The 21874-nt window shown below is 43.4% G+C and overlaps 61 non-coding genes across 61 annotated transcripts; all 61 read left to right on the top strand.

Moving 5' to 3' along the window:
• Nucleotides 1-87: 87 nt before the first annotated feature.
• Nucleotides 88-180, top strand: trnar-ucu (transfer RNA arginine (anticodon UCU)). Its single transcript has 2 exons — nt 88-124; nt 145-180. It is a non-coding gene; the product is annotated as a tRNA-Arg (tRNA).
• Nucleotides 181-427: 247 nt separating this feature from the next.
• On the top strand, nt 428-520 carry trnar-ucu (transfer RNA arginine (anticodon UCU)). Its single transcript has 2 exons — nt 428-464; nt 485-520. It is a non-coding gene; the product is annotated as a tRNA-Arg (tRNA).
• Nucleotides 521-1447: 927 nt separating this feature from the next.
• Nucleotides 1448-1540, top strand: trnar-ucu (transfer RNA arginine (anticodon UCU)). Its single transcript has 2 exons — nt 1448-1484; nt 1505-1540. It is a non-coding gene; the product is annotated as a tRNA-Arg (tRNA).
• A 247-nt stretch (nt 1541-1787) lies between these two features.
• On the top strand, nt 1788-1880 carry trnar-ucu (transfer RNA arginine (anticodon UCU)). The gene is made up of 2 exons: nt 1788-1824; nt 1845-1880. It is a non-coding gene; the product is annotated as a tRNA-Arg (tRNA).
• A 247-nt stretch (nt 1881-2127) lies between these two features.
• Nucleotides 2128-2220, top strand: trnar-ucu (transfer RNA arginine (anticodon UCU)). Its single transcript has 2 exons — nt 2128-2164; nt 2185-2220. It is a non-coding gene; the product is annotated as a tRNA-Arg (tRNA).
• Nucleotides 2221-2467: 247 nt separating this feature from the next.
• Nucleotides 2468-2560, top strand: trnar-ucu (transfer RNA arginine (anticodon UCU)). The gene is made up of 2 exons: nt 2468-2504; nt 2525-2560. It is a non-coding gene; the product is annotated as a tRNA-Arg (tRNA).
• Nucleotides 2561-2807: 247 nt separating this feature from the next.
• On the top strand, nt 2808-2900 carry trnar-ucu (transfer RNA arginine (anticodon UCU)). The gene is made up of 2 exons: nt 2808-2844; nt 2865-2900. It is a non-coding gene; the product is annotated as a tRNA-Arg (tRNA).
• A 247-nt stretch (nt 2901-3147) lies between these two features.
• On the top strand, nt 3148-3240 carry trnar-ucu (transfer RNA arginine (anticodon UCU)). The gene is made up of 2 exons: nt 3148-3184; nt 3205-3240. It is a non-coding gene; the product is annotated as a tRNA-Arg (tRNA).
• A 247-nt stretch (nt 3241-3487) lies between these two features.
• Nucleotides 3488-3580, top strand: trnar-ucu (transfer RNA arginine (anticodon UCU)). Its single transcript has 2 exons — nt 3488-3524; nt 3545-3580. It is a non-coding gene; the product is annotated as a tRNA-Arg (tRNA).
• Nucleotides 3581-3827: 247 nt separating this feature from the next.
• On the top strand, nt 3828-3920 carry trnar-ucu (transfer RNA arginine (anticodon UCU)). The gene is made up of 2 exons: nt 3828-3864; nt 3885-3920. It is a non-coding gene; the product is annotated as a tRNA-Arg (tRNA).
• Nucleotides 3921-4167: 247 nt separating this feature from the next.
• On the top strand, nt 4168-4260 carry trnar-ucu (transfer RNA arginine (anticodon UCU)). Its single transcript has 2 exons — nt 4168-4204; nt 4225-4260. It is a non-coding gene; the product is annotated as a tRNA-Arg (tRNA).
• A 247-nt stretch (nt 4261-4507) lies between these two features.
• Nucleotides 4508-4600, top strand: trnar-ucu (transfer RNA arginine (anticodon UCU)). Its single transcript has 2 exons — nt 4508-4544; nt 4565-4600. It is a non-coding gene; the product is annotated as a tRNA-Arg (tRNA).
• Nucleotides 4601-4847: 247 nt separating this feature from the next.
• trnar-ucu (transfer RNA arginine (anticodon UCU)) lies at nt 4848-4940 on the top strand. Its single transcript has 2 exons — nt 4848-4884; nt 4905-4940. It is a non-coding gene; the product is annotated as a tRNA-Arg (tRNA).
• A 247-nt stretch (nt 4941-5187) lies between these two features.
• On the top strand, nt 5188-5280 carry trnar-ucu (transfer RNA arginine (anticodon UCU)). The gene is made up of 2 exons: nt 5188-5224; nt 5245-5280. It is a non-coding gene; the product is annotated as a tRNA-Arg (tRNA).
• Nucleotides 5281-5527: 247 nt separating this feature from the next.
• Nucleotides 5528-5620, top strand: trnar-ucu (transfer RNA arginine (anticodon UCU)). Its single transcript has 2 exons — nt 5528-5564; nt 5585-5620. It is a non-coding gene; the product is annotated as a tRNA-Arg (tRNA).
• Nucleotides 5621-5867: 247 nt separating this feature from the next.
• On the top strand, nt 5868-5960 carry trnar-ucu (transfer RNA arginine (anticodon UCU)). Its single transcript has 2 exons — nt 5868-5904; nt 5925-5960. It is a non-coding gene; the product is annotated as a tRNA-Arg (tRNA).
• A 247-nt stretch (nt 5961-6207) lies between these two features.
• Nucleotides 6208-6300, top strand: trnar-ucu (transfer RNA arginine (anticodon UCU)). Its single transcript has 2 exons — nt 6208-6244; nt 6265-6300. It is a non-coding gene; the product is annotated as a tRNA-Arg (tRNA).
• Nucleotides 6301-6547: 247 nt separating this feature from the next.
• On the top strand, nt 6548-6640 carry trnar-ucu (transfer RNA arginine (anticodon UCU)). The gene is made up of 2 exons: nt 6548-6584; nt 6605-6640. It is a non-coding gene; the product is annotated as a tRNA-Arg (tRNA).
• A 247-nt stretch (nt 6641-6887) lies between these two features.
• trnar-ucu (transfer RNA arginine (anticodon UCU)) lies at nt 6888-6980 on the top strand. Its single transcript has 2 exons — nt 6888-6924; nt 6945-6980. It is a non-coding gene; the product is annotated as a tRNA-Arg (tRNA).
• Nucleotides 6981-7227: 247 nt separating this feature from the next.
• trnar-ucu (transfer RNA arginine (anticodon UCU)) lies at nt 7228-7320 on the top strand. The gene is made up of 2 exons: nt 7228-7264; nt 7285-7320. It is a non-coding gene; the product is annotated as a tRNA-Arg (tRNA).
• A 247-nt stretch (nt 7321-7567) lies between these two features.
• Nucleotides 7568-7660, top strand: trnar-ucu (transfer RNA arginine (anticodon UCU)). The gene is made up of 2 exons: nt 7568-7604; nt 7625-7660. It is a non-coding gene; the product is annotated as a tRNA-Arg (tRNA).
• Nucleotides 7661-7907: 247 nt separating this feature from the next.
• Nucleotides 7908-8000, top strand: trnar-ucu (transfer RNA arginine (anticodon UCU)). Its single transcript has 2 exons — nt 7908-7944; nt 7965-8000. It is a non-coding gene; the product is annotated as a tRNA-Arg (tRNA).
• A 247-nt stretch (nt 8001-8247) lies between these two features.
• On the top strand, nt 8248-8340 carry trnar-ucu (transfer RNA arginine (anticodon UCU)). The gene is made up of 2 exons: nt 8248-8284; nt 8305-8340. It is a non-coding gene; the product is annotated as a tRNA-Arg (tRNA).
• Nucleotides 8341-8587: 247 nt separating this feature from the next.
• trnar-ucu (transfer RNA arginine (anticodon UCU)) lies at nt 8588-8680 on the top strand. Its single transcript has 2 exons — nt 8588-8624; nt 8645-8680. It is a non-coding gene; the product is annotated as a tRNA-Arg (tRNA).
• Nucleotides 8681-8927: 247 nt separating this feature from the next.
• Nucleotides 8928-9020, top strand: trnar-ucu (transfer RNA arginine (anticodon UCU)). Its single transcript has 2 exons — nt 8928-8964; nt 8985-9020. It is a non-coding gene; the product is annotated as a tRNA-Arg (tRNA).
• A 247-nt stretch (nt 9021-9267) lies between these two features.
• trnar-ucu (transfer RNA arginine (anticodon UCU)) lies at nt 9268-9360 on the top strand. Its single transcript has 2 exons — nt 9268-9304; nt 9325-9360. It is a non-coding gene; the product is annotated as a tRNA-Arg (tRNA).
• Nucleotides 9361-9607: 247 nt separating this feature from the next.
• trnar-ucu (transfer RNA arginine (anticodon UCU)) lies at nt 9608-9700 on the top strand. Its single transcript has 2 exons — nt 9608-9644; nt 9665-9700. It is a non-coding gene; the product is annotated as a tRNA-Arg (tRNA).
• Nucleotides 9701-9947: 247 nt separating this feature from the next.
• Nucleotides 9948-10040, top strand: trnar-ucu (transfer RNA arginine (anticodon UCU)). The gene is made up of 2 exons: nt 9948-9984; nt 10005-10040. It is a non-coding gene; the product is annotated as a tRNA-Arg (tRNA).
• Nucleotides 10041-10287: 247 nt separating this feature from the next.
• On the top strand, nt 10288-10380 carry trnar-ucu (transfer RNA arginine (anticodon UCU)). The gene is made up of 2 exons: nt 10288-10324; nt 10345-10380. It is a non-coding gene; the product is annotated as a tRNA-Arg (tRNA).
• Nucleotides 10381-10627: 247 nt separating this feature from the next.
• On the top strand, nt 10628-10720 carry trnar-ucu (transfer RNA arginine (anticodon UCU)). Its single transcript has 2 exons — nt 10628-10664; nt 10685-10720. It is a non-coding gene; the product is annotated as a tRNA-Arg (tRNA).
• A 247-nt stretch (nt 10721-10967) lies between these two features.
• On the top strand, nt 10968-11060 carry trnar-ucu (transfer RNA arginine (anticodon UCU)). Its single transcript has 2 exons — nt 10968-11004; nt 11025-11060. It is a non-coding gene; the product is annotated as a tRNA-Arg (tRNA).
• Nucleotides 11061-11307: 247 nt separating this feature from the next.
• Nucleotides 11308-11400, top strand: trnar-ucu (transfer RNA arginine (anticodon UCU)). Its single transcript has 2 exons — nt 11308-11344; nt 11365-11400. It is a non-coding gene; the product is annotated as a tRNA-Arg (tRNA).
• A 247-nt stretch (nt 11401-11647) lies between these two features.
• On the top strand, nt 11648-11740 carry trnar-ucu (transfer RNA arginine (anticodon UCU)). The gene is made up of 2 exons: nt 11648-11684; nt 11705-11740. It is a non-coding gene; the product is annotated as a tRNA-Arg (tRNA).
• Nucleotides 11741-11987: 247 nt separating this feature from the next.
• Nucleotides 11988-12080, top strand: trnar-ucu (transfer RNA arginine (anticodon UCU)). The gene is made up of 2 exons: nt 11988-12024; nt 12045-12080. It is a non-coding gene; the product is annotated as a tRNA-Arg (tRNA).
• A 247-nt stretch (nt 12081-12327) lies between these two features.
• On the top strand, nt 12328-12420 carry trnar-ucu (transfer RNA arginine (anticodon UCU)). The gene is made up of 2 exons: nt 12328-12364; nt 12385-12420. It is a non-coding gene; the product is annotated as a tRNA-Arg (tRNA).
• Nucleotides 12421-12667: 247 nt separating this feature from the next.
• On the top strand, nt 12668-12760 carry trnar-ucu (transfer RNA arginine (anticodon UCU)). The gene is made up of 2 exons: nt 12668-12704; nt 12725-12760. It is a non-coding gene; the product is annotated as a tRNA-Arg (tRNA).
• Nucleotides 12761-13007: 247 nt separating this feature from the next.
• trnar-ucu (transfer RNA arginine (anticodon UCU)) lies at nt 13008-13100 on the top strand. The gene is made up of 2 exons: nt 13008-13044; nt 13065-13100. It is a non-coding gene; the product is annotated as a tRNA-Arg (tRNA).
• A 247-nt stretch (nt 13101-13347) lies between these two features.
• trnar-ucu (transfer RNA arginine (anticodon UCU)) lies at nt 13348-13440 on the top strand. Its single transcript has 2 exons — nt 13348-13384; nt 13405-13440. It is a non-coding gene; the product is annotated as a tRNA-Arg (tRNA).
• Nucleotides 13441-13687: 247 nt separating this feature from the next.
• On the top strand, nt 13688-13780 carry trnar-ucu (transfer RNA arginine (anticodon UCU)). The gene is made up of 2 exons: nt 13688-13724; nt 13745-13780. It is a non-coding gene; the product is annotated as a tRNA-Arg (tRNA).
• A 247-nt stretch (nt 13781-14027) lies between these two features.
• On the top strand, nt 14028-14120 carry trnar-ucu (transfer RNA arginine (anticodon UCU)). Its single transcript has 2 exons — nt 14028-14064; nt 14085-14120. It is a non-coding gene; the product is annotated as a tRNA-Arg (tRNA).
• A 247-nt stretch (nt 14121-14367) lies between these two features.
• Nucleotides 14368-14460, top strand: trnar-ucu (transfer RNA arginine (anticodon UCU)). Its single transcript has 2 exons — nt 14368-14404; nt 14425-14460. It is a non-coding gene; the product is annotated as a tRNA-Arg (tRNA).
• A 247-nt stretch (nt 14461-14707) lies between these two features.
• trnar-ucu (transfer RNA arginine (anticodon UCU)) lies at nt 14708-14800 on the top strand. The gene is made up of 2 exons: nt 14708-14744; nt 14765-14800. It is a non-coding gene; the product is annotated as a tRNA-Arg (tRNA).
• Nucleotides 14801-15047: 247 nt separating this feature from the next.
• Nucleotides 15048-15140, top strand: trnar-ucu (transfer RNA arginine (anticodon UCU)). The gene is made up of 2 exons: nt 15048-15084; nt 15105-15140. It is a non-coding gene; the product is annotated as a tRNA-Arg (tRNA).
• A 247-nt stretch (nt 15141-15387) lies between these two features.
• trnar-ucu (transfer RNA arginine (anticodon UCU)) lies at nt 15388-15480 on the top strand. The gene is made up of 2 exons: nt 15388-15424; nt 15445-15480. It is a non-coding gene; the product is annotated as a tRNA-Arg (tRNA).
• A 247-nt stretch (nt 15481-15727) lies between these two features.
• trnar-ucu (transfer RNA arginine (anticodon UCU)) lies at nt 15728-15820 on the top strand. Its single transcript has 2 exons — nt 15728-15764; nt 15785-15820. It is a non-coding gene; the product is annotated as a tRNA-Arg (tRNA).
• A 247-nt stretch (nt 15821-16067) lies between these two features.
• trnar-ucu (transfer RNA arginine (anticodon UCU)) lies at nt 16068-16160 on the top strand. Its single transcript has 2 exons — nt 16068-16104; nt 16125-16160. It is a non-coding gene; the product is annotated as a tRNA-Arg (tRNA).
• A 247-nt stretch (nt 16161-16407) lies between these two features.
• trnar-ucu (transfer RNA arginine (anticodon UCU)) lies at nt 16408-16500 on the top strand. The gene is made up of 2 exons: nt 16408-16444; nt 16465-16500. It is a non-coding gene; the product is annotated as a tRNA-Arg (tRNA).
• A 248-nt stretch (nt 16501-16748) lies between these two features.
• On the top strand, nt 16749-16841 carry trnar-ucu (transfer RNA arginine (anticodon UCU)). The gene is made up of 2 exons: nt 16749-16785; nt 16806-16841. It is a non-coding gene; the product is annotated as a tRNA-Arg (tRNA).
• A 247-nt stretch (nt 16842-17088) lies between these two features.
• Nucleotides 17089-17181, top strand: trnar-ucu (transfer RNA arginine (anticodon UCU)). Its single transcript has 2 exons — nt 17089-17125; nt 17146-17181. It is a non-coding gene; the product is annotated as a tRNA-Arg (tRNA).
• A 247-nt stretch (nt 17182-17428) lies between these two features.
• On the top strand, nt 17429-17521 carry trnar-ucu (transfer RNA arginine (anticodon UCU)). The gene is made up of 2 exons: nt 17429-17465; nt 17486-17521. It is a non-coding gene; the product is annotated as a tRNA-Arg (tRNA).
• A 247-nt stretch (nt 17522-17768) lies between these two features.
• On the top strand, nt 17769-17861 carry trnar-ucu (transfer RNA arginine (anticodon UCU)). The gene is made up of 2 exons: nt 17769-17805; nt 17826-17861. It is a non-coding gene; the product is annotated as a tRNA-Arg (tRNA).
• A 247-nt stretch (nt 17862-18108) lies between these two features.
• Nucleotides 18109-18201, top strand: trnar-ucu (transfer RNA arginine (anticodon UCU)). The gene is made up of 2 exons: nt 18109-18145; nt 18166-18201. It is a non-coding gene; the product is annotated as a tRNA-Arg (tRNA).
• Nucleotides 18202-18448: 247 nt separating this feature from the next.
• On the top strand, nt 18449-18541 carry trnar-ucu (transfer RNA arginine (anticodon UCU)). Its single transcript has 2 exons — nt 18449-18485; nt 18506-18541. It is a non-coding gene; the product is annotated as a tRNA-Arg (tRNA).
• A 247-nt stretch (nt 18542-18788) lies between these two features.
• trnar-ucu (transfer RNA arginine (anticodon UCU)) lies at nt 18789-18881 on the top strand. The gene is made up of 2 exons: nt 18789-18825; nt 18846-18881. It is a non-coding gene; the product is annotated as a tRNA-Arg (tRNA).
• Nucleotides 18882-19128: 247 nt separating this feature from the next.
• Nucleotides 19129-19221, top strand: trnar-ucu (transfer RNA arginine (anticodon UCU)). Its single transcript has 2 exons — nt 19129-19165; nt 19186-19221. It is a non-coding gene; the product is annotated as a tRNA-Arg (tRNA).
• A 247-nt stretch (nt 19222-19468) lies between these two features.
• trnar-ucu (transfer RNA arginine (anticodon UCU)) lies at nt 19469-19561 on the top strand. The gene is made up of 2 exons: nt 19469-19505; nt 19526-19561. It is a non-coding gene; the product is annotated as a tRNA-Arg (tRNA).
• Nucleotides 19562-19808: 247 nt separating this feature from the next.
• On the top strand, nt 19809-19901 carry trnar-ucu (transfer RNA arginine (anticodon UCU)). The gene is made up of 2 exons: nt 19809-19845; nt 19866-19901. It is a non-coding gene; the product is annotated as a tRNA-Arg (tRNA).
• Nucleotides 19902-20148: 247 nt separating this feature from the next.
• On the top strand, nt 20149-20241 carry trnar-ucu (transfer RNA arginine (anticodon UCU)). The gene is made up of 2 exons: nt 20149-20185; nt 20206-20241. It is a non-coding gene; the product is annotated as a tRNA-Arg (tRNA).
• A 248-nt stretch (nt 20242-20489) lies between these two features.
• Nucleotides 20490-20582, top strand: trnar-ucu (transfer RNA arginine (anticodon UCU)). The gene is made up of 2 exons: nt 20490-20526; nt 20547-20582. It is a non-coding gene; the product is annotated as a tRNA-Arg (tRNA).
• A 247-nt stretch (nt 20583-20829) lies between these two features.
• Nucleotides 20830-20922, top strand: trnar-ucu (transfer RNA arginine (anticodon UCU)). The gene is made up of 2 exons: nt 20830-20866; nt 20887-20922. It is a non-coding gene; the product is annotated as a tRNA-Arg (tRNA).
• A 247-nt stretch (nt 20923-21169) lies between these two features.
• trnar-ucu (transfer RNA arginine (anticodon UCU)) lies at nt 21170-21262 on the top strand. Its single transcript has 2 exons — nt 21170-21206; nt 21227-21262. It is a non-coding gene; the product is annotated as a tRNA-Arg (tRNA).
• The last annotated feature ends 612 nt before the right edge of the window (nt 21263-21874 follow it).

Genomic DNA, 21874 nt, shown 5'->3' with positions numbered 1-21874 from the left:
AAACTTTTACAACGCATTATCTTGTGCTGGACTAGTTGCTTCTCTTCATTTCTTCAAGTTTTGGATCAGCATTTGCTGTCTTCAAGAGACTCTGTGGCGCAATGGACAGCGCGTTGGACTTCTAGGTGATCTATCATGAAAGCCATTCAAAGGTTGTGGGTTCGAGTCCCACCAGAGTTGGCTTTTGGATCTTCCATTGGGTAACAACAGGCCGAAGCGTAACGAGGGAATTTCTCCTTGCACAACACCATTTCATCCTATGAAAATGCATTCACCGTCTGTTGCATTCCGAGTTCAATTTTTGCACCGTTTTAATCAAGTATTCATTCCAGCATGGTGCAAACATTTACAACGCATTATCTTGTGCTGGACTAGTTGCTTCTAGTCATATCTTCAAGTTTTGGATCAGCATTTGCTGGCTTCAAGAGACTCTGTGGCGCAATGGACAGCGCGTTGGACTTCTAGGTGATCTATCATGAAAGCCATTCAAAGGTTGTGGGTTCGAGTCCCACCAGAGTTGGCTTTTGGATCTTCCATTGGGTAACAACAGGCCGAAGTGTAACGAGGGAATTTCTCCTTGCACAACACCATTTCATCCTATGAAAATGCGTTCACCGTCTGTTGCATTCCGAGTTCAATTTTTGCACCGTTTTAATCAAGTATTTATTCCAGCATGGTGCAAACATTTACAACGCATTATCTTGTGCTGGACTAGTTGCTTCTCTTCATTTCTTCAAGTTTTGGATCAGCATTTGCTGTCTTCAAGAGACTCTGTGGCGCAATGGACAGCGTGTTGGACTTCTAGGTGCTCTATCATGAAAGCCATTCAAAGGTTGTGGGTTCGAGTCCTGCCAGAGTTGGCTTTTGGATCTTCCATTGGGTAACAACAGGCCGAAGCGTAACGAGGGAATTTCTCCTTGCACAACACCATTTCATCCTATGAAAATGCGTTCACCGTCTGTTGCATTCCGAGATCAATTTTTGCACCGTTTTAATCAAGTATTCATTCCAGCATGGTGCAAACATTTACAACGCATTATCTTGTGCTGGACTAGTTGCTTCTCTTCATATCTTCAAGTTTTGGATCAGCATTTGCTGTCTTCAAGAGACTCTGTGGCGCAATGGACACCACGTTGGACTTCTAGGTGCTCTATCATGAAAGCCATTCAAAGGTTGTGGGTTCGAGTCCCGCCAGAGTTGGCTTTTGGATCTTCCATTGGGTAACAACAGGCCGAAGCGTAACGAGGGAATTTCTCCTTGCACAACACCATTTCATCCTATGAAAATGCATTCATCGTCTGTTGCATTCAGAGTTCAATTTTTGCACCGTTTTAATCAAGTATTTATTCCAGCATGGTGCAAACATTTACAACGCATTATCTTGTGCTGGACTAGTTGCTTCTCTTCATTTCTTCAAGTTTTGGAGCAGCATTTACTGTTTTCAAGAGACTCTGTGGCGCAATGGACAGTGCGTTGGACTTCTAGGTGATCTATCATGAAAGCCATTCAAAGGTTGTGGGTTCGAGTCCCACCAGAGTTGGATTTTGGATCTTCCATTGGGTAACAACAGGCCGAAGCGTAAAGAGGGAATTTCTCCTTGCACAACACCATTTCATCCTATGAAAATGCATTCACCGTCTGTTGCATTCCGAGATCAATTTTTGCACCGTTTTAATCAAGTATTTATTCCAGCATGGTGCAAACATTTACAATGCATTATCTTGTGCTGGACTAGTTGCTTCTCTTCATATCTTCAAGTTTTGGATCAGCATTTGCTGTCTTCAAGAGACTCTGTGGCGCAATGGACAGCGCGTTGGACTTCTAGGTGATCTATCATGAAAGCCATTCAAAGGTTGTGGGTTCGAGTCCCACCAGAGTTGGCTTTTGGATCTTCCATTGGGTAACAACAGGCCGAAGCGTAACGAGGGAATTTCTCCTTGCACAACACCATTTCATCCTATGAAAATGCGTTCACCGTCTGTTGCATTCCGAGTTCAATTTTTGCACCGTTTTAATCAAGTATTCATTCCAGCATGGTGCAAACATTTACAACGCATTATCTTGTGCTGGACTAGTTGCTTCTCTTCATATCTTCAAGTTTTGGATCAGCATTTGCTGTCTTCAAGCGACTCTGTGGCGCAATGGACAGCGCGTTGGACTTCTAGGTGCTCTATCATGAAAGCCATTCAAAGGTTGTGGGTTCGAGTCCCGCCAGAGTTGGCTTTTGGATCTTCCATTGGGTAACAACAGGCCGAAGCGTAACGAGGGAATTTCTCCTTGCACAACACCATTTCATCCTATGAAAATGCATTCATCGTCTGTTGCATTCAGAGTTCAATTTTTGCACCGTTTTAATCAAGTATTTATTCCAGCATGGTGCAAACATTTACAACGCATTATCTTGTGCTGGACTAGTTGCTTCTCTTCATTTCTTCAAGTTTTGGAGCAGCATTTACTGTTTTCAAGAGACTCTGTGGCGCAATGGACAGCGCGTTGGACTTCTAGGTGATCTATCATGAAAGCCATTCAAAGGTTGTGGGTTCGAGTCCCACCAGAGTTGGATTTTGGATCTTCCATTGGGTAACAACAGGCCGAAGCGTAAAGAGGGAATTTCTCCTTGCACAACACCATTTCATCCTATGAAAATGCATTCACCGTCTGTTGCATTCCGAGATCAATTTTTGCACCGTTTTAATTAAGTATTCATTCCAGCATGGTGCAAACATTTACAACGCATTATCTTGTGCTGGACTAGTTGCTTCTCTTCATATCTTCAAGTTTTGGATCAGCATTTGCTGTCTTCAAGAGACTCTGTGGCGCAATGGACAGCGCGTTGGACTTCTAGGTGATCTATCATGAAAGCCATTCAAAGGTTGTGGGTTCGAGTCCCACCAGAGTTGGCTTTTGGATCTTCCATTGGGTAACAACAGGCCGAAGCGTAACGAGGGAATTTCTCCTTGCACAACACCATTTCATCCTATGAAAATGCGTTCACCGTCTGTTGCATTCCGAGTTCAATTTTTGCACCGTTTTAATCAAGTATTTATTCCAGCATGGTGCAAACATTTACAACGCATTATCTTGTGCTGGACTAGTTGCTTCTCTTCATATCTTCAAGTTTTGGATCAGCATTTGCTGTCTTCAAGAGACTCTGTGGCGCAATGGACAGCGCGTTGGACTTCTAGGTGCTCTATCATGAAAGCCATTCAAAGGTTGTGGGTTCGAGTCCCGCCAGAGTTGGCTTTTGGATCTTCCATTGGGTAACAACAGGCCGAAGCGTAACGAGGGAATTTCTCCTTGCACAACACCATTTCATCCTATGAAAATGCATTCATCGTCTGTTGCATTCAGAGTTCAATTTTTGCACCGTTTTAATCAAGTATTTATTCCAGCATGGTGCAAACATTTACAACGCATTATCTTGTGCTGGACTAGTTGCTTCTCTTCATTTCTTCAAGTTTTGGAGCAGCATTTACTGTTTTCAAGAGACTCTGTGGCGCAATGGACAGCGCGTTGGACTTCTAGGTGATCTATCATGAAAGCCATTCAAAGGTTGTGGGTTCGAGTCCCACCAGAGTTGGCTTTTGGATCTTCCATTGGGTAACAACAGGCCGAAGCGTAACGAGGGAATTTCTCCTTGCACAACACCATTTCATCCTATGAAAATGCGTTCACCGTCTGTTGCATTCCGAGTTCAATTTTTGCACCGTTTTAATCAAGTATTTATTCCAGCATGGTGCAAACATTTACAACGCATTATCTTGTGCTGGACTAGTTGCTTCTCTTCATATCTTCAAGTTTTGGATCAGCATTTGCTGTCTTCAAGCGACTCTGTGGCGCAATGGACAGCGCGTTGGACTTCTAGGTGCTCTATCATGAAAGCCATTCAAAGGTTGTGGGTTCGAGTCCCGCCAGAGTTGGCTTTTGGATCTTCCATTGGGTAACAACAGGCCGAAGCGTAACGAGGGAATTTCTCCTTGCACAACACCATTTCATCCTATGAAAATGCATTCATCGTCTGTTGCATTCAGAGTTCAATTTTTGCACCGTTTTAATCAAGTATTTATTCCAGCATGGTGCAAACATTTACAACGCATTATCTTGTGCTGGACTAGTTGCTTCTCTTCATTTCTTCAAGTTTTGGAGCAGCATTTACTGTTTTCAAGAGACTCTGTGGCGCAATGGACAGCGCGTTGGACTTCTAGGTGATCTATCATGAAAGCCATTCAAAGGTTGTGGGTTCGAGTCCCACCAGAGTTGGATTTTGGATCTTCCATTGGGTAACAACAGGCCGAAGCGTAAAGAGGGAATTTCTCCTTGCACAACACCATTTCATCCTATGAAAATGCATTCACCGTCTGTTGCATTCCGAGATCAATTTTTGCACCGTTTTAATCAAGTATTCATTCCAGCATGGTGCAAACATTTACAACGCATTATCTTGTGCTGGACTAGTTGCTTCTCTTCATATCTTCAAGTTTTGGATCAGCATTTGCTGTCTTCAAGAGACTCTGTGGCGCAATGGACAGCGCGTTGGACTTCTAGGTGATCTATCATGAAAGCCATTCAAAGGTTGTGGGTTCGAGTCCCACCAGAGTTGGATTTTGGATCTTCCATTGGGTAACAACAGGCCGAAGCGTAACGAGGGAATTTCTCCTTGCACAACACCATTTCATCCTATGAAAATGCATTCACCGTCTGTTGCATTCCGAGATCAATTTTTGCTCCGTTTTAATCAAGTATTCATTCCAGCATGGTGCAAACATTTACAACGCATTATCTTGTGCTGGACTAGTTGCTTCTCTTCATATCTTCAAGTTTTGGATCAGCATTTGCTGTCTTCAAGAGACTCTGTGGCGCAATGGACAGCGCGTTGGACTTCTAGGTGCTCTATCATGAAAGCCATTCAAAGGTTGTGGGTTCGAGTCCCACCAGAGTTTGATTTTGGATCTTCCATTGGGTAACAACAGGCCGAAGCGTAACGAGGGAATTTCTCCTTGCACAACACCATTTCATCCTATGAAAATGCATTCACCGTCTGTTGCATTCCGAGATCAATTTTTGCACCGTTTTAATCAAGTATTTATTCCAGCATGGTGCAAACATTTACAATGCATTATCTTGTGCTGGACTAGTTGCTTCTCTTCATATCTTCAAGTTTTGGATCAGCATTTGCTGTCTTCAAGAGACTCTGTGGCGCAATGGACAGCGCGTTGGACTTCTAGGTGATCTATCATGAAAGCCATTCAAAGGTTGTGGGTTCGAGTCCCACCAGAGTTGGCTTTTGGATCTTCCATTGGGTAACAACAGGCCGAAGCGTAACGAGGGAATTTCTCCTTGCACAACACCATTTCATCCTATGAAAATGCGTTCACCGTCTGTTGCATTCCGAGTTCAATTTTTGCACCGTTTTAATCAAGTATTTATTCCAGCATGGTGCAAACATTTACAACGCATTATCTTGTGCTGGACTAGTTGCTTCTCTTCATATCTTCAAGTTTTGGATCAGCATTTGCTGTCTTCAAGAGACTCTGTGGCGCAATGGACAGCGCGTTGGACTTCTAGGTGCTCTATCATGAAAGCCATTCAAAGGTTGTGGGTTCGAGTCCCGCCAGAGTTGGCTTTTGGATCTTCCATTGGGTAACAACAGGCCGAAGCGTAACGAGGGAATTTCTCCTTGCACAACACCATTTCATCCTATGAAAATGCATTCATCGTCTGTTGCATTCAGAGTTCAATTTTTGCACCGTTTTAATCAAGTATTTATTCCAGCATGGTGCAAACATTTACAACGCATTATCTTGTGCTGGACTAGTTGCTTCTCTTCATTTCTTCAAGTTTTGGAGCAGCATTTACTGTTTTCAAGAGACTCTGTGGCGCAATGGACAGCGCGTTGGACTTCTAGGTGATCTATCATGAAAGCCATTCAAAGGTTGTGGGTTCGAGTCCCACCAGAGTTGGATTTTGGATCTTCCATTGGGTAACAACAGGCCGAAGCGTAAAGAGGGAATTTCTCCTTGCACAACACCATTTCATCCTATGAAAATGCGTTCACCGTCTGTTGCATTCCGAGTTCAATTTTTGCACCGTTTTAATCAAGTATTTATTCCAGCATGGTGCAAACATTTACAACGCATTATCTTGTGCTGGACTAGTTGCTTCTCTTCATATCTTCAAGTTTTGGATCAGCATTTGCTGTCTTCAAGAGACTCTGTGGCGCAATGGACAGCGCGTTGGACTTCTAGGTGCTCTATCATGAAAGCCATTCAAAGGTTGTGGGTTCGAGTCCCGCCAGAGTTGGCTTTTGGATCTTCCATTGGGTAACAACAGGCCGAAGCGTAACGAGGGAATTTCTCCTTGCACAACACCATTTCATCCTATGAAAATGCATTCATCGTCTGTTGCATTCAGAGTTCAATTTTTGCACCGTTTTAATCAAGTATTTATTCCAGCATGGTGCAAACATTTACAACGCATTATCTTGTGCTGGACTAGTTGCTTCTCTTCATTTCTTCAAGTTTTGGAGCAGCATTTACTGTTTTCAAGAGACTCTGTGGCGCAATGGACAGCGCGTTGGACTTCTAGGTGATCTATCATGAAAGCCATTCAAAGGTTGTGGGTTCGAGTCCCACCAGAGTTGGATTTTGGATCTTCCATTGGGTAACAACAGGCCGAAGCGTAAAGAGGGAATTTCTCCTTGCACAACACCATTTCATCCTATGAAAATGCATTCACCGTCTGTTGCATTCTGAGATCAATTTTTGCACCGTTTTAATCAAGTATTTATTCCAGCATGGTGCAAACATTTACAATGCATTATCTTGTGCTGGACTAGTTGCTTCTCTTCATATCTTCAAGTTTTGGATCAGCATTTGCTGTCTTCAAGAGACTCTGTGGCGCAATGGACAGCGCGTTGGACTTCTAGGTGATCTATCATGAAAGCCATTCAAAGGTTGTGCGTTCGAGTCCCACCAGAGTTGGCTTTTGGATCTTCCATTGGGTAACAACAGGCCGAAGTGTAACGAGGGAATTTCTCCTTGCACAACACCATTTCATCCTATGAAAATGCGTTCACCGTCTGTTGCATTCCGAGTTCAATTTTTGCACCGTTTTAATCAAGTATTTATTCCAGCATGGTGCAAACATTTACAACGCATTATCTTGTGCTGGACTAGTTGCTTCTCTTCATATCTTCAAGTTTTGGATCAGCATTTGCTGTCTTCAAGAGACTCTGTGGCGCAATGGACAGCGCGTTGGACTTCTAGGTGCTCTATCATGAAAGCCATTCAAAGGTTGTGGGTTCGAGTCCCACCAGAGTTGGCTTTTGGATCTTCCATTGGGTAACAACAGGCCGAAGCGTAACGAGGGAATTTCTCCTTGCACAACACCATTTCATCCTATGAAAATGCATTCACCGTCTGTTGCATTCCGAGATCAATTTTTGCACCGTTTTAATCAAGTATTTATTCCAGCATGGTGCAAACTTTTACAACGCATTATCTTGTGCTGGACTAGTTGCTTCTCTTCATTTCTTCAAGTTTTGGATCAGCATTTGCTGTCTTCAAGAGACTCTGTGGCGCAATGGACAGCGCGTTGGACTTCTAGGTGATCTATCATGAAAGCCATTCAAAGGTTGCGGGTTCGAGTCCCACCAGAGTTGGCTTTTGGATCTTCCATTGGGTAACAACAGGCCGAAGTGTAACGAGGGAATTTCTCCTTGCACAACACCATTTCATCCTATGAAAATGCGTTCACCGTCTGTTGCATTCCGAGTTCAATTTTTGCACCGTTTTAATCAAGTATTTATTCCAGCATGGTGCAAACATTTACAACGCATTATCTTGTGCTGGACTAGTTGCTTCTCTTCATTTCTTCAAGTTTTGGATCAGCATTTGCTGTCTTCAAGAGACTCTGTGGCGCAATGGACAGCGCGTTGGACTTCTAGGTGATCTATCATGAAAGCCATTCAAAGGTTGTGGGTTCGAGTCCCACCAGAGTTGGATTTTGGATCTTCCATTGGGTAACAACAGGCCGAAGCGTAACGAGGGAATTTCTCCTTGCACAACACCATTTCATCCTATGAAAATGCATTCACCGTCTGTTGCATTCCGAGATCAATTTTTGCTCAGTTTTAATCAAGTATTCATTCCAGCATGGTGCAAACATTTACAACGCATTATCTTGTGCTGGACTAGTTGCTTCTCTTCATATCTTCAAGTTTTGGATCAGCATTTGCTGTCTTCAAGAGACTCTGTGGCGCAATGGACAGCGCGTTGGACTTCTAGGTGATCTATCATGAAAGCCATTCAAAGGTTGTGGGTTCGAGTCCCACCAGAGTTGGCTTTTGGATCTTCCATTGGGTAACAACAGGCCGAAGCGTAACGAGGGAATTTCTCCTTGCACAACACCATTTCATCCTATGAAAATGCGTTCACCGTCTGTTGCATTCCGAGATCAATTTTTGCTCCGTTTTAATCAAGTATTTATTCCAGCATGGTGCAAACATTTACAATGCATTATCTTGTGCTGGACTAGTTGCTTCTCTTCATATCTTCAAGTTTTGGATCAGCATTTGCTGTCTTCAAGAGACTCTGTGGCGCAATGGACAGCGCGTTGGACTTCTAGGTGATCTATCATGAAAGCCATTCAAAGGTTGTGGGTTCGAGTCCCACCAGAGTTGGCTTTTGGATCTTCCATTGGGTAACAACAGGCCGAAGCGTAACGAGGGAATTTCTCCTTGCACAACACCATTTCATCCTATGAAAATGCATTCACCGTCTGTTGCATTCCGAGTTCAATTTTTGCACCGTTTTAATCAAGTATTCATTCCAGCATGGTGCAAACATTTACAACGCATTATCTTGTGCTGGACTAGTTGCTTCTCTTCATATCTTCAAGTTTTGGATCAGCATTTGCTGTCTTCAAGAGACTCTGTGGCGCAATGGACAGCGCGTTGGACTTCTAGGTGATCTATCATGAAAGCCATTCAAAGGTTGTGCGTTCGAGTCCCACCAGAGTTGGCTTTTGGATCTTCCATTGGGTAACAACAGGCCGAAGCGTAACGAGGGAATTTCTCCTTGCACAACACCATTTCATCCTATGAAAATGCGTTCACCGTCTGTTGCATTCCGAGTTCAATTTTTGCACCGTTTTAATCAAGTATTTATTCCAGCATGGTGCAAACATTTACAACGCATTATCTTGTGCTGGACTAGTTGCTTCTCTTCATATCTTCAAGTTTTGGATCAGCATTTGCTGTCTTCAAGAGACTCTGTGGCGCAATGGACAGCGCGTTGGACTTCTAGGTGCTCTATCATGAAAGCCATTCAAAGGTTGTGGGTTCGAGTCCCGCCAGAGTTGGCTTTTGGATCTTACATTGGGTAACAACAGGCCGAAGCGTAACGAGGGAATTTCTCCTTGCACAACACCATTTCATCCTATGAAAATGCATTCATCGTCTGTTGCATTCAGAGTTCAATTTTTGCACCGTTTTAATCAAGTATTTATTCCAGCATGGTGCAAACATTTACAACGCATTATCTTGTGCTGGACTAGTTGCTTCTCTTCATTTCTTCAAGTTTTGGAGCAGCATTTACTGTTTTCAAGAGACTCTGTGGCGCAATGGACAGCGCGTTGGACTTCTAGGTGATCTATCATGAAAGCCATTCAAAGGTTGTGGGTTCGAGTCCCACCAGAGTTGGATTTTGGATCTTCCATTGGGTAACAACAGGCCGAAGCGTAAAGAGGGAATTTCTCCTTGCACAACACCATTTCATCCTATGAAAATGCATTCACCGTCTGTTGCATTCTGAGATCAATTTTTGCACCGTTTTAATCAAGTATTTATTCCAGCATGGTGCAAACATTTACAATGCATTATCTTGTGCTGGACTAGTTGCTTCTCTTCATATCTTCAAGTTTTGGATCAGCATTTGCTGTCTTCAAGAGACTCTGTGGCGCAATGGACAGCGCGTTGGACTTCTAGGTGATCTATCATGAAAGCCATTCAAAGGTTGTGCGTTCGAGTCCCACCAGAGTTGGCTTTTGGATCTTCCATTGGGTAACAACAGGCCGAAGTGTAACGAGGGAATTTCTCCTTGCACAACACCATTTCATCCTATGAAAATGCGTTCACCGTCTGTTGCATTCCGAGTTCAATTTTTGCACCGTTTTAATCAAGTATTTATTCCAGCATGGTGCAAACATTTACAACGCATTATCTTGTGCTGGACTAGTTGCTTCTCTTCATATCTTCAAGTTTTGGATCAGCATTTGCTGTCTTCAAGAGACTCTGTGGCGCAATGGACAGCGCGTTGGACTTCTAGGTGCTCTATCATGAAAGCCATTCAAAGGTTGTGGGTTCGAGTCCCACCAGAGTTGGCTTTTGGATCTTCCATTGGGTAACAACAGGCCGAAGCGTAACGAGGGAATTTCTCCTTGCACAACACCATTTCATCCTATGAAAATGCATTCACCGTCTGTTGCATTCCGAGTTCAATTTTTGCACCGTTTTAATCAAGTATTCATTCCAGCATGGTGCAAACATTTACAACGCATTATCTTGTGCTGGACTAGTTGCTTCTCTTCATATCTTCAAGTTTTGGATCAGCATTTGCTGTCTTCAAGAGACTCTGTGGCGCAATGGACAGCGCGTTGGACTTCTAGGTGATCTATCATGAAAGCCATTCAAAGGTTGTGCGTTCGAGTCCCACCAGAGTTGGCTTTTGGATCTTCCATTGGGTAACAACAGGCCGAAGCGTAACGAGGGAATTTCTCCTTGCACAACACCATTTCATCCTATGAAAATGCGTTCACCGTCTGTTGCATTCCGAGTTCAATTTTTGCACCGTTTTAATCAAGTATTTATTCCAGCATGGTGCAAACATTTACAACGCATTATCTTGTGCTGGACTAGTTGCTTCTCTTCATATCTTCAAGTTTTGGATCAGCATTTGCTGTCTTCAAGAGACTCTGTGGCGCAATGGACAGCGCGTTGGACTTCTAGGTGCTCTATAATGAAAGGCATTCAAAGGTTGTGGTTTCGAGTCCCACCAGAGTTGGCTTTTGGATCTTCCATTGGGTAACAACAGGCCGAAGCGTAACGAGGGAATTTCTCCTTGCACAACACCATTTCATCCTATGAAAATGCATTCACCGTCTGTTGCATTCCGAGATCAATTTTTGCACCGTTTTAATCAAGTATTTATTCCAGCATGGTGCAAACTTTTACAACGCATTATCTTGTGCTGGACTAGTTGCTTCTCTTCATTTCTTCAAGTTTTGGATCAGCATTTGCTGTCTTCAAGAGACTCTGTGGCGCAATGGACAGCGCGTTGGACTTCTAGGTGATCTATCATGAAAGCCATTCAAAGGTTGCGGGTTCGAGTCCCACCAGAGTTGGCTTTTGGATCTTCCATTGGGTAACAACAGGCCGAAGCGTAACGAGGGAATTTCTCCTTGCACAACACCATTTCATCCTATGAAAATGCATTCACCGTCTGTTGCATTCCGAGTTCAATTTTTGCACCGTTTTAATCAAGTATTCATTCCACCATGGTGCAAACATTTACAACGCATTATCTTGTGCTGGACTAGTTGCTTCTCTTCATATCTTCAAGTTTTGGATCAGCATTTGCTGTCTTCAAGAGACTCTGTGGCGCAATGGACAGCGCGTTGGACTTCTAGGTGCTCTATCATGAAAGCCATTCAAAGGTTGCGGGTTCGAGTCCCACCAGAGTTGGCTTTTGGATCTTCCATTGGGTAACAACAGGCCGAAGCGTAACGAGGGAATTTCTCCTTGCACAACACCATTTCATCCTATGAAAATGCGTTCAACGTCTGTTGCATTCCGAGTTCAATTTTTGCACCGTTTTAATCAAGTATTTATTCCAGCATGGTGCAAACATTTACAACGCATTATCTTGTGCTGGACTAGTTGCTTCTCTTCATTTCTTCAAGTTTTGGATCAGCATTTGCTGTCTTCAAGAGACTCTGTGGCGCAATGGACAGCGCGTTGGACTTCTAGATGATCTATCATGAAAGCCATTCAAAGGTTGTGGGTTCGAGTCCCACCAGAGTTGGATTTTGGATCTTCCATTGGGTAACAACAGGCCGAAGCGTAACGAGGGAATTTCTCCTTGCACAACACCATTTCATCCTATGAAAATGCATTCACCGTCTGTTGCATTCCGAGATCAATTTTTGCTCCGTTTTAATCAAGTATTCATTCCAGCATGGTGCAAACATTTACAACGCATTATCTTGTGCTGGACTAGTTGCTTCTCTTCATATCTTCAAGTTTTGGATCAGCATTTGCTGTCTTCAAGAGACTCTGTGGCGCAATGGACAGCGCGTTGGACTTCTAGGTGCTCTATCATGAAAGCCATTCAAAGGTTGTGGGTTCGAGTCCCACCAGAGTTTGATTTTGGATCTTCCATTGGGTAACAACAGGCCGAAGCGTAACGAGGGAATTTCTCCTTGCACAACACCATTTCATCCTATGAAAATGCATTCACCGTCTGTTGCATTCCGAGATCAATTTTTGCACCGTTTTAATCAAGTATTTATTCCAGCATGGTGCAAACATTTACAATGCATTATCTTGTGCTGGACTAGTTGCTTCTCTTCATATCTTCAAGTTTTGGATCAGCATTTGCTGTCTTCAAGAGACTCTGTGGCGCAATGGACAGCGCGTTGGACTTCTAGGTGATCTATCATGAAAGCCATTCAAAGGTTGTGGGTTCGAGTCCCACCAGAGTTGGCTTTTGGATCTTCCATTGGGTAACAACAGGCCGAAGCGTAACGAGGGAATTTCTCCTTGCACAACACCATTTCATCCTATGAAAATGCGTTCACCGTCTGTTGCATTCCGAGTTCAATTTTTGCACCGTTTTAATCAAGTATTTATTCCAGCATGGTGCAAACATTTACAACGCATTATCTTGTGCTGGACTAGTTGCTTCTCTTCATATCTTCAAGTTTTGGATCAGCATTTGCTGTCTTCAAGAGACTCTGTGGCGCAATGGACAGCGCGTTGGACTTCTAGGTGCTCTATCATGAAAGCCATTCAAAGGTTGTGGGTTCGAGTCCCGCCAGAGTTGGCTTTTGGATCTTCCATTGGGTAACAACAGGCCGAAGCGTAACGAGGGAATTTCTCCTTGCACAACACCATTTCATCCTATGAAAATGCATTCATCGTCTGTTGCATTCAGAGTTCAATTTTTGCACCGTTTTAATCAAGTATTTATTCCAGCATGGTGCAAACATTTACAACGCATTATCTTGTGCTGGACTAGTTGCTTCTCTTCATTTCTTCAAGTTTTGGAGCAGCATTTACTGTTTTCAAGAGACTCTGTGGCGCAATGGACAGCGCGTTGGACTTCTAGGTGATCTATCATGAAAGCCATTCAAAGGTTGTGGGTTCGAGTCCCACCAGAGTTGGATTTTGGATCTTCCATTGGGTAACAACAGGCCGAAGCGTAAAGAGGGAATTTCTCCTTGCACAACACCATTTCATCCTATGAAAATGCATTCACCGTCTGTTGCATTCCGAGATCAATTTTTGCACCGTTTTAATCAAGTATTTATTCCAGCATGGTGCAAACATTTACAATGCATTATCTTGTGCTGGACTAGTTGCTTCTCTTCATATCTTCAAGTTTTGGATCAGCATTTGCTGTCTTCAAGAGACTCTGTGGCGCAATGGACAGCGCGTTGGACTTCTAGGTGATCTATCATGAAAGCCATTCAAAGGTTGTGGGTTCGAGTCCCACCAGAGTTGGCTTTTGGATCTTCCATTGGGTAACAACAGGCCGAAGCGTAACGAGGGAATTTCTCCTTGCACAACACCATTTCATCCTATGAAAATGCATTCACCGTCTGTTGCATTCCGAGTTCAATTTTTGCACCGTTTTAATCAAGTATTCATTCCAGCATGGTGCAAACATTTACAACGCATTATCTTGTGCTGGACTAGTTGCTTCTCTTCATATCTTCAAGTTTTGGATCAGCATTTGCTGTCTTCAAGAGACTCTGTGGCGCAATGGACAGCGCGTTGGACTTCTAGGTGATCTATCATGAAAGCCATTCAAAGGTTGTGCGTTCGAGTCCCACCAGAGTTGGCTTTTGGATCTTCCATTGGGTAACAACAGGCCGAAGTGTAACGAGGGAATTTCTCCTTGCACAACACCATTTCATCCTATGAAAATGCGTTCACCGTCTGTTGCATTCCGAGTTCAATTTTTGCACCGTTTTAATCAAGTATTTATTCCAGCATGGTGCAAACATTTACAACGCATTATCTTGTGCTGGACTAGTTGCTTCTCTTCATATCTTCAAGTTTTGGATCAGCATTTGCTGTCTTCAAGAGACTCTGTGGCGCAATGGACAGCGCGTTGGACTTCTAGGTGCTCTATCATGAAAGCCATTCAAAGGTTGTGGGTTTGAGTCCCACCAGAGTTGGCTTTTGGATCTTCCATTGGGTAACAACAGGCCGAAGCGTAACGAGGGAATTTCTCCTTGCACAACACCATTTCATCCTATGAAAATGCATTCACCGTCTGTTGCATTCCGAGATCAATTTTTGCACCGTTTTAATCAAGTATTTATTCCAGCATGGTGCAAACTTTTACAACGCATTATCTTGTGCTGGACTAGTTGCTTCTCTTCATTTCTTCAAGTTTTGGATCAGCATTTGCTGTCTTCAAGAGACTCTGTGGCGCAATGGACAGCGCGTTGGACTTCTAGGTGATCTATCATGAAAGCCATTCAAAGGTTGCGGGTTCGAGTCCCACCAGAGTTGGCTTTTGGATCTTCCATTGGGTAACAACAGGCCGAAGCGTAACGAGGGAATTTCTCCTTGCACAACACCATTTCATCCTATGAAAATGCATTCACCGTCTGTTGCATTCCGAGTTCAATTTTTGCACCGTTTTAATCAAGTATTCATTCCACCATGGTGCAAACATTTACAACGCATTATCTTGTGCTGGACTAGTTGCTTCTCTTCATATCTTCAAGTTTTGGATCAGCATTTGCTGTCTTCAAGAGACTCTGTGGCGCAATGGACAGCGCGTTGGACTTCTAGGTGATCTATCATGAAAGCCATTCAAAGGTTGCGGGTTCGAGTCCCACCAGAGTTGGCTTTTGGATCTTCCATTGGGTAACAACAGGCCGAAGCGTAACGAGGGAATTTCTCCTTGCACAACACCATTTCATCCTATGAAAATGCATTCACCGTCTGTTGCATTCCGAGTTCAATTTTTGCACCGTTTTAATCAAGTATTCATTCCAGCATGGTGCAAACATTTACAACGCATTATCTTGTGCTGGACTAGTTGCTTCTCTTCATATCTTCAAGTTTTGGATCAGCATTTGCTGTCTTCAAGAGACTCTGTGGCGCAATGGACAGCGCGTTGGACTTCTAGGTGATCTATCATGAAAGCCATTCAAAGGTTGTGCGTTCGAGTCCCACCAGAGTTGGCTTTTGGATCTTCCATTGGATAACAACAGGCCGAAGTGTAACGAGGGAATTTCTCCTTGCACAACACCATTTCATCCTATGAAAATGCGTTCACCGTCTGTTGCATTCCGAGTTCAATTTTTGCACCGTTTTAATCAAGTATTTATTCCAGCATGGTGCAAACATTTACAACGCATTATCTTGTGCTGGACTAGTTGCTTCTCTTCATTTCTTCAAGTTTTGGATCAGCATTTGCTGTCTTCAAGAGACTCTGTGGCGCAATGGACAGCGCGTTGGACTTCTAGGTGATCTATCATGAAAGCCATTCAAAGGTTGTGGGTTCGAGTCCCACCAGAGTTGGCTTTTGGATCTTCCATTGGGTAACAACAGGCCGAAGCGTAACGAGGGAATTTCTCCTTGCACAACACCATTTCATCCTATGAAAATGCATTCACCGTCTGTTGCATTCCGAGATCAATTTTTGCACCGTTTTAATCAAGTATTTATTCCAGCATGGTGCAAACATTTACAACGCATTATCTTGTGCTGGACTAGTTGCTTCTCTTCATATCTTCAAGTTTTGGATCAGCATTTGCTGTCTTCAAGAGACTCTGTGGCGCAATGGACAGCGCGTTGGACTTCTAGGTGATCTATCATGAAAGCCATTCAAAGGTTGTGGGTTCGAGTCCCACCAGAGTTGGCTTTTGGATCTTCCATTGGGTAACAACAGGCCGAAGCGTAACGAGGGAATTTCTCCTTGCACAACACCATTTCATCCTATGAAAATGTATTCACCGTCTGTTGCATTCCGAGATCAATTTTTGCACCGTTTTAATCAAGTATTCATTCCAGCATGGTGCAAACATTTACAACGCATTATCTTGTGCTGGACTAGTTGCTTCTCTTCATATCTTCAAGTTTTGGATCAGCATTTGCTGTCTTCAAGAGACTCTGTGGCGCAATGGACAGCGCGTTGGACTTCTAGGTGATCTATCATGAAAGCCATTCAAAGGTTGTGGGTTCGAGTCCCACCAGAGTTGGCTTTTGGATCTTCCATTGGGTAACAACAGGCCGAAGCGTAACGAGGGAATTTCTCCTTGCACAACACCATTTCATCCTATGAAAATGCATTCACCGTCTGTTGCATTCCGAGATCAATTTTTTACACCGTTTTAATCAAGTATTTATTCCAGCATGGTGCAAACATTTACAACGCATTATCTTGTGCTGGACTAGTTGCTTCTCTTCATATCTTCAAGTTTTGGATCAGCATTTGCTGTCTTCAAGAGACTCTGTGGCGCAATGGACAGCGCGTTGGACTTCTAGGTGATCTATCATGAAAGCCATTCAAAGGTTGTGGGTTCGAGTCCCACCAGAGTTGGCTTTTGGATCTTCCATTGGGTAACAACAGGCCGAAGCGTAACGAGGGAATTTCTCCTTGCACAACACCATTTCATCCTATGAAAATGCATTCACCGTCTGTTGCATTCAGAGTTCAATTTTTGCACCGTTTTAATCAAGTATTTATTCCAGCATGGTGCAAACATTTACAACGCATTATCTTGTGCTGGACTAGTTGCTTCTCTTCATTTCTTCAAGTTTTGGAGCAGCATTTACTGTTTTCAAGAGACTCTGTGGCGCAATGGACAGCGCGTTGGACTTCTAGGTGATCTATCATGAAAGCCATTCAAAGGTTGTGGGTTCGAGTCCCACCAGAGTTGGATTTTGGATCTTCCATTGGGTAACAACAGGCCGAAGCGTAAAGAGGGAATTTCTCCTTGCACAACACCATTTCATCCTATGAAAATGCATTCACCGTCTGTTGCATTCCGAGATCAATTTTTGCACCGTTTTAATCAAGTATTTATTCCAGCATGGTGCAAACATTTACAATGCATTATCTTGTGCTGGACTAGTTGCTTCTCTTCATATCTTCAAGTTTTGGATCAGCATTTGCTGTCTTCAAGAGACTCTGTGGCGCAATGGACAGCGCGTTGGACTTCTAGGTGATCTATCATGAAAGCCATTCAAAGGTTGTGGGTTCGAGTCCCACCAGAGTTGGCTTTTGGATCTTCCATTGGGTAACAACAGGCCGAAGCGTAACGAGGGAATTTCTCCTTGCACAACACCATTTCATCCTATGAAAATGCATTCACCGTCTGTTGCATTCCGAGTTCAATTTTTGCACCGTTTTAATCAAGTATTCATTCCAGCATGGTGCAAACATTTACAACGCATTATCTTGTGCTGGACTAGTTGCTTCTCTTCATATCTTCAAGTTTTGGATCAGCATTTGCTGTCTTCAAGAGACTCTGTGGCGCAATGGACAGCGCGTTGGACTTCTAGGTGATCTATCATGAAAGCCATTCAAAGGTTGTGCGTTCGAGTCCCACCAGAGTTGGCTTTTGGATCTTCCATTGGGTAACAACAGGCCGAAGTGTAACGAGGGAATTTCTCCTTGCACAACACCATTTCATCCTATGAAAATGCGTTCACCGTCTGTTGCATTCCGAGTTCAATTTTTGCACCGTTTTAATCAAGTATTTATTCCAGCATGGTGCAAACATTTACAACGCATTATCTTGTGCTGGACTAGTTGCTTCTCTTCATATCTTCAAGTTTTGGATCAGCATTTGCTGTCTTCAAGAGACTCTGTGGCGCAATGGACAGCGCGTTGGACTTCTAGGTGCTCTATCATGAAAGCCATTCAAAGGTTGTGGGTTTGAGTCCCACCAGAGTTGGCTTTTGGATCTTCCATTGGGTAACAACAGGCCGAAGCGTAACGAGGGAATTTCTCCTTGCACAACACCATTTCATCCTATGAAAATGCATTCACCGTCTGTTGCATTCCGAGATCAATTTTTGCACCGTTTTAATCAAGTATTTATTCCAGCATGGTGCAAACTTTTACAACGCATTATCTTGTGCTGGACTAGTTGCTTCTCTTCATTTCTTCAAGTTTTGGATCAGCATTTGCTGTCTTCAAGAGACTCTGTGGCGCAATGGACAGCGCGTTGGACTTCTAGGTGATCTATCATGAAAGCCATTCAAAGGTTGCGGGTTCGAGTCCCACCAGAGTTGGCTTTTGGATCTTCCATTGGGTAACAACAGGCCGAAGCGTAACGAGGGAATTTCTCCTTGCACAACACCATTTCATCCTATGAAAATGCATTCACCGTCTGTTGCATTCCGAGTTCAATTTTTGCACCGTTTTAATCAAGTATTCATTCCACCATGGTGCAAACATTTACAACGCATTATCTTGTGCTGGACTAGTTGCTTCTCTTCATATCTTCAAGTTTTGGATCAGCATTTGCTGTCTTCAAGAGACTCTGTGGCGCAATGGACAGCGCGTTGGACTTCTAGGTGATCTATCATGAAAGCCATTCAAAGGTTGCGGGTTCGAGTCCCACCAGAGTTGGCTTTTGGATCTTCCATTGGGTAACAACAGGCCGAAGCGTAACGAGGGAATTTCTCCTTGCACAACACCATTTCATCCTATGAAAATGCATTCACCGTCTGTTGCATTCCGAGTTCAATTTTTGCACCGTTTTAATCAAGTATTCATTCCAGCATGGTGCAAACATTTACAACGCATTATCTTGTGCTGGACTAGTTGCTTCTCTTCATATCTTCAAGTTTTGGATCAGCATTTGCTGTCTTCAAGAGACTCTGTGGCGCAATGGACAGCGCGTTGGACTTCTAGGTGATCTATCATGAAAGCCATTCAAAGGTTGTGCGTTCGAGTCCCACCAGAGTTGGCTTTTGGATCTTCCATTGGATAACAACAGGCCGAAGTGTAACGAGGGAATTTCTCCTTGCACAACACCATTTCATCCTATGAAAATGCGTTCACCGTCTGTTGCATTCCGAGTTCAATTTTTGCACCGTTTTAATCAAGTATTTATTCCAGCATGGTGCAAACATTTACAACGCATTATCTTGTGCTGGACTAGTTGCTTCTCTTCATTTCTTCAAGTTTTGGATCAGCATTTGCTGTCTTCAAGAGACTCTGTGGCGCAATGGACAGCGCGTTGGACTTCTAGGTGATCTATCATGAAAGCCATTCAAAGGTTGTGGGTTCGAGTCCCACCAGAGTTGGCTTTTGGATCTTCCATTGGGTAACAACAGGCCGAAGCGTAACGAGGGAATTTCTCCTTGCACAACACCATTTCATCCTATGAAAATGCATTCACCGTCTGTTGCATTCCGAGATCAATTTTTGCACCGTTTTAATCAAGTATTTATTCCAGCATGGTGCAAACATTTACAACGCATTATCTTGTGCTGGACTAGTTGCTTCTCTTCATATCTTCAAGTTTTGGATCAGCATTTGCTGTCTTCAAGAGACTCTGTGGCGCAATGGACAGCGCGTTGGACTTCTAGGTGATCTATCATGAAAGCCATTCAAAGGTTGTGGGTTCGAGTCCCACCAGAGTTGGCTTTTGGATCTTCCATTGGGTAACAACAGGCCGAAGCGTAACGAGGGAATTTCTCCTTGCACAACACCATTTCATCCTATGAAAATGCATTCACCGTCTGTTGCATTCCGAGATCAATTTTTGCACCGTTTTAATCAAGTATTCATTCCAGCATGGTGCAAACATTTACAACGCATTATCTTGTGCTGGACTAGTTGCTTCTCTTCATATCTTCAAGTTTTGGATCAGCATTTGCTGTCTTCAAGAGACTCTGTGGCGCAATGGACAGCGCGTTGGACTTCTAGGTGATCTATCATGAAAGCCATTCAAAGGTTGTGGGTTCGAGTCCCACCAGAGTTGGCTTTTGGATCTTCCATTGGGTAACAACAGGCCGAAGCGTAACGAGGGAATTTCTCCTTGCACAACACCATTTCATCCTATGAAAATGCATTCACCGTCTGTTGCATTCCGAGATCAATTTTTTACACCGTTTTAATCAAGTATTTATTCCAGCATGGTGCAAACATTTACAACGCATTATCTTGTGCTGGACTAGTTGCTTCTCTTCATATCTTCAAGTTTTGGATCAGAATTTGCTGTCTTCAAGAGACTCTGTGGCGCAATGGACAGCGCGTTGGACTTCTAGGTGATCTATCATGAAAGCCATTCAAAGGTTGTGGGTTCGAGTCCCACCAGAGTTGTCTTTTGGATCTTCCATTGGGTAACAACAGGCCGAAGCGTAACGAGGGAATTTCTCCTTGCACAACACCATTTCATCCTATGAAAATGCATTCACCGTCTGTTGCATTCCGAGATCAATTTTTGCACCGTTTTAATCAAGTATTCATTCCAGCATGGTGCAAACATTTACAACGCATTATCTTGTGCTGGACTAGTTGCTTCTCTTCATATCTTCAAGTTTTGGATCAGCATTTGCTGTCTTCAAGAGACTCTGTGGCGCAATGGACAGCGCGTTGGACTTCTAGGTGATCTATCATGAAAGCCATTCAAAGGTTGTGGGTTCGAGTCCCACCAGAGTTGGCTTTTGGATCTTCCATTGGGTAACAACAGGCCGAAGCGTAACGAGGGAATTTCTCCTTGCACAACACCATTTCATCCTATGAAAATGCATTCACCGTCTGTTGCATTCCGAGATCAATTTTTGCACCGTTTTAATCAAGTATTTATTCCAGCATGGTGCAAACATTTACAACGCATTATCTTGTGCTGGACTAGTTGCTTCTCTTCATATCTTCAAGTTTTGGATCAGCATTTGCTGTCTTCAAGAGACTCTGTGGCGCAATGGACAGCGCGTTGGACTTCTAGGTGATCTATCATGAAAGCCATTCAAAGGTTGTGGGTTCGAGTCCCACCAGAGTTGGCTTTTGGATCTTCCATTGGGTAACAACAGGCCGAAGCGTAACGAGGGAATTTCTCCTTGCACAACACCATTTCATCCTATGAAAATGCATTCACCGTCTGTTGCATTCCGAGATCAATTTTTGCACCGTTTTAATCAAGTATTCATTCCAGCATGGTGCAAACATTTACAACGCATTATCTTGTGCTGGACTAGTTGCTTCTCTTCATATCTTCAAGTTTTGGATCAGCATTTGCTGCAGCAATCTCCTACTGTCTTTATATGTAGTGATTTTTGTCAATGTGTTTGTGTGCGTTTAAGTGTGTGTGTGTGTGTCTGTGTTCCTTTAATGCCGTTCTCACGGTACTGTCTGACCTCTGTCTCTTCCTCTCTCTCTCTCTCTATAAAAGGCTCGTCTGGTTGCTTTTTGGTGACCAGACTTAAAAAGGATATAAGTAAAAAAGAGGAAATGTTTAGAGACAAGTGTGTGCGTCAGGTTAGCTTAGCTTAGTGTAGAGACATGGAACGATGGGAAGCGGCTAGCCTGTTTCTGAACCTACCATCTAAAACTTTTGGTCTGCCTGATCCTAACAGGAAGTAAAGCCAGAAGGTGTGTTTCTTCTTTCTGTCCTT

Source organism: Pungitius pungitius, chromosome 3, assembly GCF_949316345.1.
Source record: "Pungitius pungitius chromosome 3, fPunPun2.1, whole genome shotgun sequence".
In the NCBI taxonomy this organism is placed as follows: domain Eukaryota; kingdom Metazoa; phylum Chordata; class Actinopteri; order Perciformes; family Gasterosteidae; genus Pungitius; species Pungitius pungitius.
The sequence above is the reverse complement of the archived record's forward strand: the minus strand, read 5'-3'. Positions and strand labels throughout refer to the sequence as shown.